The 12551-nt window shown below is 42.6% G+C and overlaps 1 protein-coding gene across 3 annotated transcripts in view; it reads right to left on the bottom strand.

Moving 5' to 3' along the window:
* Positions 1 to 12551, bottom strand: part of SLC28A2 (solute carrier family 28 member 2) — an 85974-nt gene that overhangs the window by 64394 nt on the left and 9029 nt on the right. The window contains exon 5 of one of the 3 annotated variants that reach the window (XM_067745668.1): positions 305 to 433. The exons of the other annotated variants lie outside the window; for them this stretch is intronic. The gene's annotated coding sequence lies outside the window, so the exon portion shown is untranslated. The remainder of the gene's footprint in view (positions 1 to 304; positions 434 to 12551) is intronic. 3 annotated transcript variants of the gene reach the window in all.

Raw genomic sequence — 12551 nt, 5'->3', positions numbered from 1 at the left:
AGTGTAAGGACCCTGTGCTCTGCTGGTGGTGTACTCAGGCCCTCAGTGAGCCCGACAGCCTATTACACACCTTCCACTTCATGGAGCTGACATCCAGTCCCTCTCTCTAACGGTGACCTTGAGAAGTCTCCCCTCATTCTCCTGTCTTCCCCAAAACCTTTCCACTTAGATGATCCACTGATGTCTCAGCACTAATTGTTCTAAACACAAAATTACAGTTACAAAATTACAGTTATCTTCTCAGATGCCATCTCCTCCCAAATCCCCTCTGTTACCCACTAGGTAAAGCATTCCTTTTACTTACTTTTCTCCTTCTGTGCCCCCAGTGGTACTTTCCTCACTTGGCCCTGTGTAGAAGTAGTCATGTGTTAGAGCCAGGTATAGAGCTTGAGTTAGAGCTAGGGCCTTTGTTCCCTCTCACCAGAGAGAAGACCTTGTGAAGGAGAAAACAAGACATGGAGTAGGGTGCAAGGGAAAGCATTTAAAGATCCACTTCTTCAATGTCACAATTTTTAAAAGGGTTGACCCTGAACACCAGGCTATATGAATTACTGGGGACAGTTAAAATGGCAGGTTTAGGGACTTCCCTAGCAGTCCAGTGGTTAAGACTCCACGCTTCCAATGCAGGGGGCATGGGGTTTGATCCCTGGTTGGGGAACTAAGATCCCCCAGGCCGCACAGTATGACCAAAGGGAAAAAAAAAAAAAAAAAGATCTTATTGGGACTTCCCTGGTGCCTGGTGGCTAAGTGGTTAAGACTCCGTGCTTCCATTGCAGGGGGTAGGGGTTCAATCCTCGGTCAGGGAACTAAGATCCTGCATGCTGTGTGACATGGCCAAAAAAAAATGTTGCTTTCAACAAGGACCTACTGTATAGCACAGGGAACTCTGCTCAGTGTTACGTGGCAGCCTGGATGGGAGGAGAGGCTGGATGGGACTCCCTGGTTGGGAGTTTGGGGGAGAATGGATATATGTATATGTATGGCTGAGTCGCTTTGCTGTGTACCTGAAACTATCACAACATTGTTAATCGGCTATACACCAATATAAAATTAAAAGTTAAAAAAAAAAAGGCAGGTTTAAAGGGGTGGTGATGACTAGTGTTTTCCAAACACCCCCTTATTTTTTAATGTCTTATACATCCACCTATGATTTATTTTTTGAAATGTTTGCCATTTTTCATGGAATTCTGCTGCTTTTTAAAATTTTGCCTATGAGAAATTTAAGGTTTTTTTCTCTCTAGCTTTGTCTCCCACGCGGGTTCCTTTCAGCATAGTGAGACACTGAATGTGTGGAGGCTGTGGAAATAGAGGAGGGAGATGATAAATACCCTTCCGTTCCGCAGCACTAGTCTTGGCCAATTCAATGACCGAGTGCTGGATAACCTGCTTTTTCAGTAAAGAGTTTCTAGAAATACCTAATTGAAAGATCAACCAAATGTTATCTCACCACAGAAAGCAGAGTGAAAATATGGTTAAATCCTAAGGAATTATATAACCTCTCCGCCCTGGTGTTAAGGAATCCTATTCCTAAAGATTCTTTCCCAACATCCTGTTTGTAATTTCTCTATCTCTCTGACTCTACCTCCCTTCCTCTTTCATCTCTCTCTCTCTCAAACCCCTTCCTCTCTGTTTCCCACCTCTCCTACTTATACCTTGCAGTGCTTTGCCTGAGAAAGCTGTGATAGAGAGAACTCAAACAGCCTCAGGAATGCCTGCGGGGGCCTCCTCAGTCCTTGCAGAGTGGAGCTGGTGACTGAGGCAGACAGTGCTAAGGGCATGTTTGTCACGGAGCAGGTGGATGAGCAGTCAAGGCTTTATGACGGGAATGGATGATGCTTGTGGAGAACCCAGTGAGGCCCTGTGAGCACGCTCATGTGTTCTAGAGATTCAGCATTAACAACTACCTCCCACAATTAGTCTTACAGGACTGGGACTGGAATCTTTCTTCTCTATTTGCTGAACTTCTTGGGAGACTTTTAGCTTGGGTTTTGATTAGAAAAGTCTGACCTCTAGTATTCCTTATTGATTTATAGTTGGCTAATTATTTTCCATGGCTAAATTGTGAGGTGGCCAAAGTCTAGGAAAGTTGATGTTGGTTTCTCACTCGTGACCCTCCCCCTAGATGCTCTAACTATATCCCATTGGTAAAAGTCTATCCTTGTTTGGAAAACAAGTAATAAGAAAGTAATCCTTGGCCAAATTATTTGTTATTAACCACTTCAGAGTTTGTCTCTTTGGGTTTTTGTGTGTGTGTTTTGGTTTTTGTGGGGGGGGGGTTTTGTTTGTTTGTTTTGTTTTGTTTTACTTTTAAGGCAGGATTAGAAAGATTTGGAGTCAGAAGCTCCATGAGCAAAGTGACCTCATGCCTTTGGGGAAAGTATTTAACTTTCTTGAATCTTGATTCTGCAAAATGGAAGTGATGATAAGTACATCTGCCTACAAGATTTGGAACCTGCCTACTAAATGAACAAAAGTAAAAGGAAAAAAAACATTTGTATAAATGGTAAGATGATCCCAAAATTTTAATAGCTGACGTATAAAGATCCTAATATAGATCCTTTGCTTGTTTTTTAAAACTATTTTGTTCACTTATCATATTTCAGGCATTACTCCAAGCCTGAAATGCATTTCATGCATTTTCTCATTTAATCGTGACCACACACCTTTGAGGAAAGTACTGTTGCTAGCCCAGTTTTCCAGATGAGGAAACTCAGGCTTAGAGAGATGAAACAATCTGCCAAAGTCCCAGAGTAAGCAAATGACAGACCTGAGTTTGCGCCCAGAGTCCTTGCTCTTAAACATGACTCTCTACTGCTCATCCTGCCCTAGCCTCCCATGCCTTCCTCCTCTCTTCCTATTTTCTTTTTTTTTGGCCTTGCTGCATGGTGTGTGGGATCTTAATTCCCCAACCAGGGATTGAACCCGCGTCCCCTGCATTGGAAGCTCAGAGTCTTAGCCACTGGACCGCCAGGGAAGTCTCTCTCTTCCTATTTTCATGCCACCCATCCTTTAAGATCCAGCATAGATGACTCCCCCTTTTCCTGAAAGCCTTTGGACTCTATTTCAGTCCCCAATGAATTCACTGTCCTCTTTTACTGCCTGAGCTACTCATATGTCAATCACGTGGCATTGTTTATATTTTTTTCTAATATTGCTGTTTGTCATAATGTTGTCTTAAATTGTAGTCCAGAGGGAAAAAAGTTTGTATAAAAGTAGCAGTAGAATTCCTCATTGAGAATTGTGGGGGTTTTTTGGGGTTTTTTAGCAAATTATCTTGACTGGCTCTTTGGCTATGAAACTCCGTTAGAGCAAAGATCCCAGCACCTAGCACGTAAAAGTTGTGTAAAATTTATTTGTTGAAAAAAATAGAAGCTCCTAGGATATGTGCCTGGATTGTCTGGAGCAAAGGAAAGTGAGAAGGTATGTTATTTGAGAAATGTAAAAGCACTTAGCATAGTGCCTGGTACAAAGTAAGCATTCAGTAGGTGGTGTGTCTATTTTGTCCCACTTAATATAGCATGAATTATTGGATCAACCTAGGAGGAGCAAGTAGAAGAGGGCAGGAGAAGAAGGAAATGGAGCAATAGGGTGGTTGCTGGATCTCTATGTAAAAAGTGGGCCAGTGAGGTCTTTTCAGGGGCAGTTAGGGAAAGGGACATTTAACATTTGCTGTACTGAGCTACAACTTCACCTTCCTTCCCTCAAGTCTTCAGTAAAATCTGCTACACATACAGCTCGGTGCCAGTGATGCTTGGAGAATTCAGGAAGCCAGATGGTGTTCAGGGCTGCTGGGGTGGAGATGGGGGCAGGGATATGATATTGAAAAAAAAAAAAAAAAAAAGGCAGCCCACCCAGCAAAGCTAGAAAATTCAGCAGAAGTGTGCAAACAGTGCCAGAGACAACAAGGAGAGAGGCCCCAAGAATTCTCAGAAATATTGGGAATGATGGTGATTATTCTCACTCTACAGGAGATGGGGGTTCAAGACAATTTTATTTAAATATTAAAGGATGGGGGTTCCCAGTAGGCCAGAGGGCTTTGGGGACATCCAAGTGGCTAACACTTCAATCACATGTATACTGTTATCACTTGGTTTAAGTTATATCCCCTTAGCTGTATTGGAACCTCACTGGAACCTCTCTGAGCATAAATCTTGAAGCATTTCAAGGTGACAAGGTGTTGCACTGAATCTGTATGGCTTTTTTTCCTTGCATGGATTACATTCCTGTACATTGACACACTGGATCCTGGCAATAACTCTTTGAAATAGTACGGCAAGTATCATTGTATATCCCCTATCTTCATAATAGGAGAATGCAGCCTTAGTGGTGACTGCCTGGGAGGTCTTGCTGAAGCTAGGCACCCAGGCACCACAGGCCCAGTCCAGACACTGATGAGGTTTTGTCAAGCTCCACGTCAGAGCACTGAATGAGCTCAGTGGAACTTGACAGAGGCCTTTAGTGAGGAGAGAGAAAAGGCTCATACAAAGCATGTCCTAATGTGATTACCAAAAACTCAGTTATTATTATTAATAAAAATAGTTAACCTTTATGGAGAGTTTACTTGGTTCCAAGCTCTGAGCCAAGGACCTTTCATGCATTATCTCACTGAATCCTCCCAACCCCCTCCAAGATAATTACTGTCTTTTGTTTTTTTTAATAAATTTACTTATTTATTTTTGGCTGTGTTGGGTCTTCATTGCTGTGTGTGGGCTTTCTCCAGTTACCGTGAGCTGGGGGTGCTACTCTTCGTTGCAGTGCATGGGCTTGTCATTGCAGTGGCTTCTCTTGTTGTGGAGCACGGGCTCTAGGCACGCGGGCTTCAGTAGTTGTGGCGCACAGGCTTAGTTGCTCCATGGCATGAGGGATCTTCCCGGACCAGGGCTTGAACCTGTGTCCCCTGCATTGGCAGGCGGATTCTTAACCACTGTGCCACCAGGGAAGTCCGATAGTTACTGCTTTTTAAAACCCCTATTTTATAAAAACCAGGACTTAGAGAGGTTAAGCAACTTGCCCAACTTCTGTTAAGTGGAAATCTTTGTTTTGAATCCAGACAGTTGGGTATTTCTCAAGGAGAATCACAAACTCCCAATCGGTAGGTTCCAAAATTGCTTTGTCTCCCGTAATCAGAGGGTGCTGATAGGGGCATTGTAGCTGGAGCACTGACTGATTCAACCCCTCAGTTCACATCTCCTCAGGAAGCTTCTCTAGTTACTGATAAAGCCTTCCACAAGCAGTGAAGCAATGACGATAAGTATAACGGCATTCTCCTGAAGGGAATTAAGGCAATTCTGACAGTAGGGAAGGGCAGGCGGGCTGAGCTAGCTTTGAAGTCTGCAAACTCTGCCTGTGATTTAGTCTGTACGTCAAGTTCTCAAGAACTTTTCCAGTCCTGTTGACTCCATGGCCTAAAAGAGTAGGACCTGCCTGTGAGAAAGATGGAACAGAGTGGTTGCTACCATCTCCTCGCTTCCCTCCTCTCCTCTCCACCTCCGCAAGCCTTTCCAAGGAAACCATTGTGCATATCACCTGAGAGAAGGAGAGGGAAATGGGGTCCAACCTGGGTCAGACGGGGGCGTAGAGAGGAGGGGCCATTTCTGAGACATGCACTAAGGACAGCACAGATAAACAGGAAGCCAGAAAAGAGAGTCTTTGGAGGTAAAGGCCCCTCTCTCTTTTTCCTTTTCTCCATCCTCTGTCTTCCTCCTCTCCAGCCTGATCAAAATCTGTCCTCAGGAAAAGACCTGAGATTGGCTGCTTCCCTGGGAACCAAAGTCAGGAAGTAATCATATAGTTTCTGTGCTCTGTAAAGGGCTTTGAAGAATGATGAGCAAATGAGGGAGGTAGACTTTGTCTGATTCAGGATTATTTCCTCAGTGCCTAGATCATTGCCTGGCTCTTTAGTTGTTGACTAAATGAATATTGGAGGCCAGGAAGTCCTTCTCAAGACCCTAAAACTGAACACCTGTTGGCCCCAGGCTGTGGACCTGTGGGCCACAGTTGTTAGAGCTTCTGAGCAAATGAACTTCTGATGCTGAGAGAGAGGCAGCAGAATGTGTGAAGTGAACACTAAATACTGTATCACTACATGTACCCAGGGTGCCCTTTAGCTCCTAGCAGGGATTTATAAGCCTCACCCCTGCCTCTAATCCCTGCTTCCAAAATAGTAGAATGCTGGCCCTACCATTGGAGGACATGCCCCCAACTTTCTGGGCACAGGGCAAGGGGTCTGGATTAAGCCTTCCCTGCTGCTAATGTGCTGAATTGTGTCCCTCCCCCACACCCCACACCAAATTCATATGTTGAACCCCTAAACCTTAATGTGACTATATTTATAGTAAGGAAGTAATTAAGGTTTAATAAGGTCATAAGGGCAGGGCCCTAATCCAATAGGATTAGCGTTCTTATAAGAAGAGACACCAGAGTGGTCACTCTCTCTCCACCATGTGAGGACAAAGCAAAAAGGTGGCCATCTTCAAGTCAGGCATGGAGTTCTCGCCAGAAAATAAATTGGCCAGCACAAATTAATTTCTGTTGTTTAGCCACCCAGTCTATGGTATTTTGTTATGACAACCTGAGCAGAACAAGACACCTGCTTCCTCTATAATGCTTCAAGATTTATGCTCAGAGAGGTTCCAATGAGCAGACATACCTTCTAGGCCCCCTCTTACCCAAGCCAAATTTCTTCCTGTTATATATCTTTTATTTCACACAAATGGACACAACACTGCTTTTTCTCACACTCCATTTCTCCTTTGCCATGTCTTAAATATTAAGTCACAAATGAGGCAGATTCTGCATGACAAGAATGCTTTGAAGATCCAGGTATACTATGAAGCCCTGGTGGTACAGAGAGTCTTCTCTCTTAGTCTGTCTTTGTCTCAGGGTCTCAGCATCAAGGAGGTGGGCTGGGCTTAAGATGTCTCCACTAACTCTGGAGCTATACTTCCCGGTTTCAAACCCAGGCTCTGCTACTTACTGGCGATGAGGCAAAAGCATGTTTGAAATAAGGATGTTAACAGTATCTATCTGAAAGGGGTTTTGTGAGGATTAAATCTAAAAAAAAAAAAAAAAAAAAAGATGTCTCCATTAAAATGATCATGTTACTTTGGGGTAGGAGGATAATATTGTTAACACCCTTCAACAACTTAGTAGGTCACCTGGCTCCTTCTGAAGGGAACTGGATAAAGAGATATATTTAATTGGAGGAAAGAAGGTTCAAGAGCCCTGGGAGGGAGAGCTTAGGAACAAGAGCTGGTGTCTACAAGAGTATGAAGCTAAAATCAGCAAACCAGGTTGTTGACTTGATAGTTTTTCCCCTATTTCCCAGAAGATAGAAAACTACAATAAAGTACTTGATGCTGGCAAAGCATAATCCTCAGCAAAGGTTAATAAACTATTATAAAGATAAGATATTTAAGATAAGACCTTAAATGATTAACTGATTATCTTAGAAATTAAAGAACAGGGCCCCAGGGTATGGGACCTGATTAGAAAGTTATACATATATATGTGAGGGGGGGGGGCCAGGGTAGGAAGATGGTAGCAGGAGGGCACTCTATTAGAATAGGCTGAAGGGGGAGGGGAGGAGTATGTAAGTTGGCCAGAGACAGGAGGTGGGAGAACTCTGTTGACTGACAACTGTACCTGTATCACTGCCATGTCTTGGGGTAGCCATAGTGCTGGACATTAATCACAAAGACTACTGCCCTTTCCACACTGATACACAACCAACTGCTTAGGAGGGGACCTAGAAAGAGACCACTGGAAACATAAGGGTTTTTCTATGAAATTGTTAGGAAGTGTTATCAGACTTATTTTCTGCATATTTTCCAATCCCAACCTTCTGCATCATTAAAATGTTGGGCCTTTGCAACCTTGGAAATGTCTTAGGGTGAGTCACCAGCTGTTCTGTAGAATTTCAAGATACTCTGTTGTCAGGAGGAACCAAGATGGTGGAGCAGAAGGACGTGCTCTCACTCCTTCTGGTGAGAACACCAGAATCACAACTAGCTGCTGGACAATCATCGACAGGAAGACAATGGAACTCACCAAAAAAGATACCCCACATCCAAAGACAAAGGAGAAGCCACAATGAGACAGTAGGAGGGGTGCAATCACAGTAAAATCAAATCCCATAACTGCTGGGTGGGTGACTCACAGACTGGAGAACACTTATACCACAGAAGTCTACCCACTGGAGTGAAGGTTCTGAGCCCCACATCAGGCTTCCCAACCTGGGGGTCCAGCAACTGGAGGAGGAATTCCTAGAGAATCAGACTTCAAAGGTTAGTGGGATTTGATAGCAGGACTTCGACAGGACTGGGGGAAACAGAGACTCCACTCTTGGAGGGCACACACAAAGTAGTGTGCGCATCGGGACCCAGGGGAAAGAGCAGTGACCCCATGGGAGACTGAACCAGACCTACCTGCTAGTATTGGAGGGTCTCCTGCAGAGGCGGGGTATGGCTGTGGCTCACCGTGGGGACAAGGACACTGGCAGCAGAAGTTCTGGGAATTACTCCTTGGCATGAGCCCTCCCAGAGTCTGTCATTAGCCCCACCAAAGAGCCCAGGTAGGTTCCAGTGTTGGGTTGCCTCAGGCCAAAAAACCAACAGGGAAGGAACCCAGCCCCACCTATCCACAGTCAAGTGGATTAAAGTTTTACTGAGCTCTGCCCACCAGAGCAACAGTCAGCTCTACACACCACCAGTCCTTCCCACCAGGAAACTTACACAAGCCTCGTAGATAGCCTCATCCACCAGAGGGTAGACAGCAGAAGCAAGAAGAACTACAATCCTGCAGCCTGTGGAACAAAAAACCACATTCACAGAAAGATACACAAGATGAAAAGGCAGAGGGCTATGTACCAGATGAAGGAACAAGATAAAACCCCAGAAAAACAACTAAATGAAGTGGAGATAGGCAACCTTCCAGAAAAAGAATTCAGAATAATGATGGTGAAGATGATCCAGGACCTTGGAAAAAGAATGGGGGCAAAGATCGAGAAGATGCAAGAAATGTTTAACAAAAACTTAGAAGAATTAAAGAACAAACAAACAGAGATGAACAATACAATAACTGAAATGAAAACTACACTAGAAGGAATCAATAGCAGAATAACTGAGGCAGAAGAATGGATAAGTGACCTGGAAGACAGAATGGTGGAATTCACTGCTGTGGAACAGAATAAAGAAAAAAGAATGAAAAGAAATGAAGACAGCCTAAGAGACCTCTGGGACAGCATTAAACACAACAACATTCGCATTATAGGGGTCCAAGAGGAGAAGAGAGAGAGAAAGGACCAGAGAAAATATCTGAAGAGATAGATTATAGTCAAAAGCTTCCCTAACATGGGAAAGAAAATAGCCACCCAAGTCCAGGAAGCGCAGAGAGTCCCATACAGGATAAACCCAAGGAGAAACACGCCAAGACACATAGTAATCAAATTGGCAAAAATTAAAGACACAGGAAAACATTGAAAGCAGCAAGGGAAAAACTACCAATACCAGGGAACTCCCAGAAGGTTAACAGCTGATTTCTCAGCAGAAACTCTACAAGCCAGAAAGGAGTGGTATGATATACTTAAAGTGATGAAAGGGAAGAACCTACAACCAAGATTACTCCACCCAGCAAGGATCTCATTCAGATTCAATGGAGAAATCAAAAGCTTTACAGACAAGCAAAAGCTAAGAGAATTCAGCACCACCAAACCAGCTCTACAACAAATGCTAAAGGAACTTCTCTAAATGGGAAACACAAGAGAAGAAAAGGACCTACAAAAACAAACCCAAAACAATTAAGAAAATAGTCATAAGAACATACATATCAACAATTACCTTAAACGTGAAAGGATTAAATGCTCCATCCAAAAGACACAGGCTTGCTGAATGGATACAAAAACAAGACCCATATATATATTGTCTACAAGAGACCCACTTCAGACCTAGAGACACATACAGACTGAAAGTGAGCAGATGGAAAAAGATATTCCATGCAAATGGAAATCAAAAGAAAGCTGGAATAGCAATACTTATATCAGATAAAATAGACTTTAAAATAAAGAAAGTTACAAGAGACAAAGAAGGACACTGCATAATGATCAAGGGATCAATCCAAGAAGAAGATATAACAATTATAAACATATATGCACCCAACATAGGAGTACCTCAATACATAGGGCAACGGCTTAAGAGGAAATCAACAGCAACACAATAATAGTAGGGGACTTTAACACCTCATTTACACCAATGGACAGATCATCCAAAATGAAAATAAATAAGGAAACAGAAGCTTTAAATGACACAATAGACCAGATAGATTTAATTGATATTTATAGGACACTCAATCCAAAAACAGCAGAATACACTTTCTTCTCAAGCGCACATGGAAAATTCTCCAGGATAGATCACATCTTGGGTAACAAATCAAGCCTCAGTAAATTTAAGAAAATTGAAATCATATCAAGTATCTTTTCTGACCACAACGCTATGAGATTAGAAATGAATTACGGGGAAAAAAACGTAAAAAACACAAACACATGGAGGCTAAACAATATGTTATTAAATAACCAAGAGATCAATGAAGAAATCAAACAGGAAATCAAAAAATACCTAGAGACAAATGATAATGAAAACATGACGATCCAAAACCTATGGGATGCAGCAAAAGCAGTTCTAAGAGGGAAGGGTATAGGTATACAAGCCTACATCAAGAAACAAGAAAAATCTCAAATAAACAATCTAGCCTTACACCTAAAGGAACCAGAGAAAGAAGAACAAAGGAAACCCAAAGTTAGCAGAAGGAAAGAAATCATAAATATCAGAGCAAAAATAAATGAAATAGAAACAAAGAAAACAATAGCAAAGATCAATGAAACTAAAAGCTAGTTCTTTGAGAAGATAAACAAAATTGATAAACCATTAGCCAGACTCAGCAAGAAAAAGAGGGAGAGGACTCAAATCAATAAAATTAGAAAGGAAAAAGGAGAAGTTACAACAGACACTGCAGAAATACAAAGCATCCTAAGAGACTACTACAAGCAACTCTATGCCAACAAAATGGACAACCTGGAAGAAATGGACAAATTCTTCGAAAGGTATAATCTTCTAAGACTGAACCAGAAAGAAATAGAAAATACGAACAGACCAATCACAAGTAATGAAATGGAAACTGTGATTAAAAATCTTCCTACTGGGCACCCCTGGTGGCGCAGTGGTTGAGAGTCCGCCTGCCGATGCAGGGGACACAGGTTCGTGCCCTGGTCCGGGAAGATCCCACATGCCGCGGAGCGGCTGGGCCCGTGAGCCATGGCCGCTGAGCCTGCACGTCCAGAGCCTGTGCTCTGCAACGGGAGAGGCCACAGCAGTGAGAGGCCCGCGAACCGCAAAAAAAAAAAAAAAATTCTTCCTACAAACAAAAGTCCAGGACCAGATGGCTTCACAGGTGAATTCTATCAAACATTTAGAGAAGAGCTAACACCCATCCTTCTCAAACTCTTCCAAAAAATTGCAGAGGAAGGAACACTCCCAAACTCATTCTATGAGGCCACCATCACCCTGATACCAAAAGCAGACAAAGATACTATAAAGAAAGAAAATTACACACCAATATCACTGATGAATATAGATGCAAAAATCCTCAACAAAATACTAGCAAACAGAATCCAACAACACATTAAAAGGATCATACACCATCAAGTGGGATTTATCCCAGTGATGCAAGGATTCTTCAATATATGCAAATCAATCAATGTAATACACCATATTAACAAATTGAAGAAGAAAAACCATATGATCATCTCAATAGATGCATAAAAAGCCTTTGACGAAATTCAACACCTATTTATGATAAAAACTCTCCAGAAAGTGGGCATAGAGGGAACCTACCTCAACATAATAAAGGCGATATAAGACAAACCCACAGCAAACATCATTCTCAATGGTGAAAAACTGAAAGCATTTCCTCTAAGATCAGGAACAAGACAAGGATGTCCACTCTCACCACTATTATTCAACATAGTTTTGGAAGTCCTAGCCATGGCAATCAGAGAAGAAAAAGATATAAAAGGGATACAAATTGGAAAAGAAGAAGTAAAACTGTTACTGTTTGCAGATAACATGACACTATACATAGAGAATCCTAAAAATGCCACCAGAAAACTACTAGAGCTAATCAATGAATTTGGTAAAGTTGCAGGATACAAAATTAATGCACAGAAATCTCTTGGATTCCTATACACTAATGATGAAAAATCTGAAAGAGAAATTATGGAAACACTCCCATTTACCATTGCAACAAAAAGAATAAAATACCTAGGAATAGGGCTTCCCTGGTGGCGCAGTGGTTGAGAGTCCACCTGCCGATGCAGGGGACAGGGGCTCGTGCCCCGGTCTGGGAAGATCCCACATGCCGCAGAGCAGCTGGGGCCGTGAGCCATGACTGCTGAGCCTGCACGTCCGGAGCCTGTGCTCCACAATGGGAGAGGCCACAACAGTGAGAGGCCCGTGTACCACAAAAAAACAAAAAAAAACAACAAAAAAACACCTAGGAAT

The sequence above is a fragment of the Pseudorca crassidens genome, chromosome 1, assembly GCF_039906515.1.
Source record: "Pseudorca crassidens isolate mPseCra1 chromosome 1, mPseCra1.hap1, whole genome shotgun sequence".
Classification (NCBI taxonomy): Eukaryota; Metazoa; Chordata; class Mammalia; order Artiodactyla; family Delphinidae; genus Pseudorca; species Pseudorca crassidens.
Note: the sequence above shows the minus strand (reverse complement) of the source record. Positions and strands in the feature narration are given on the sequence as shown.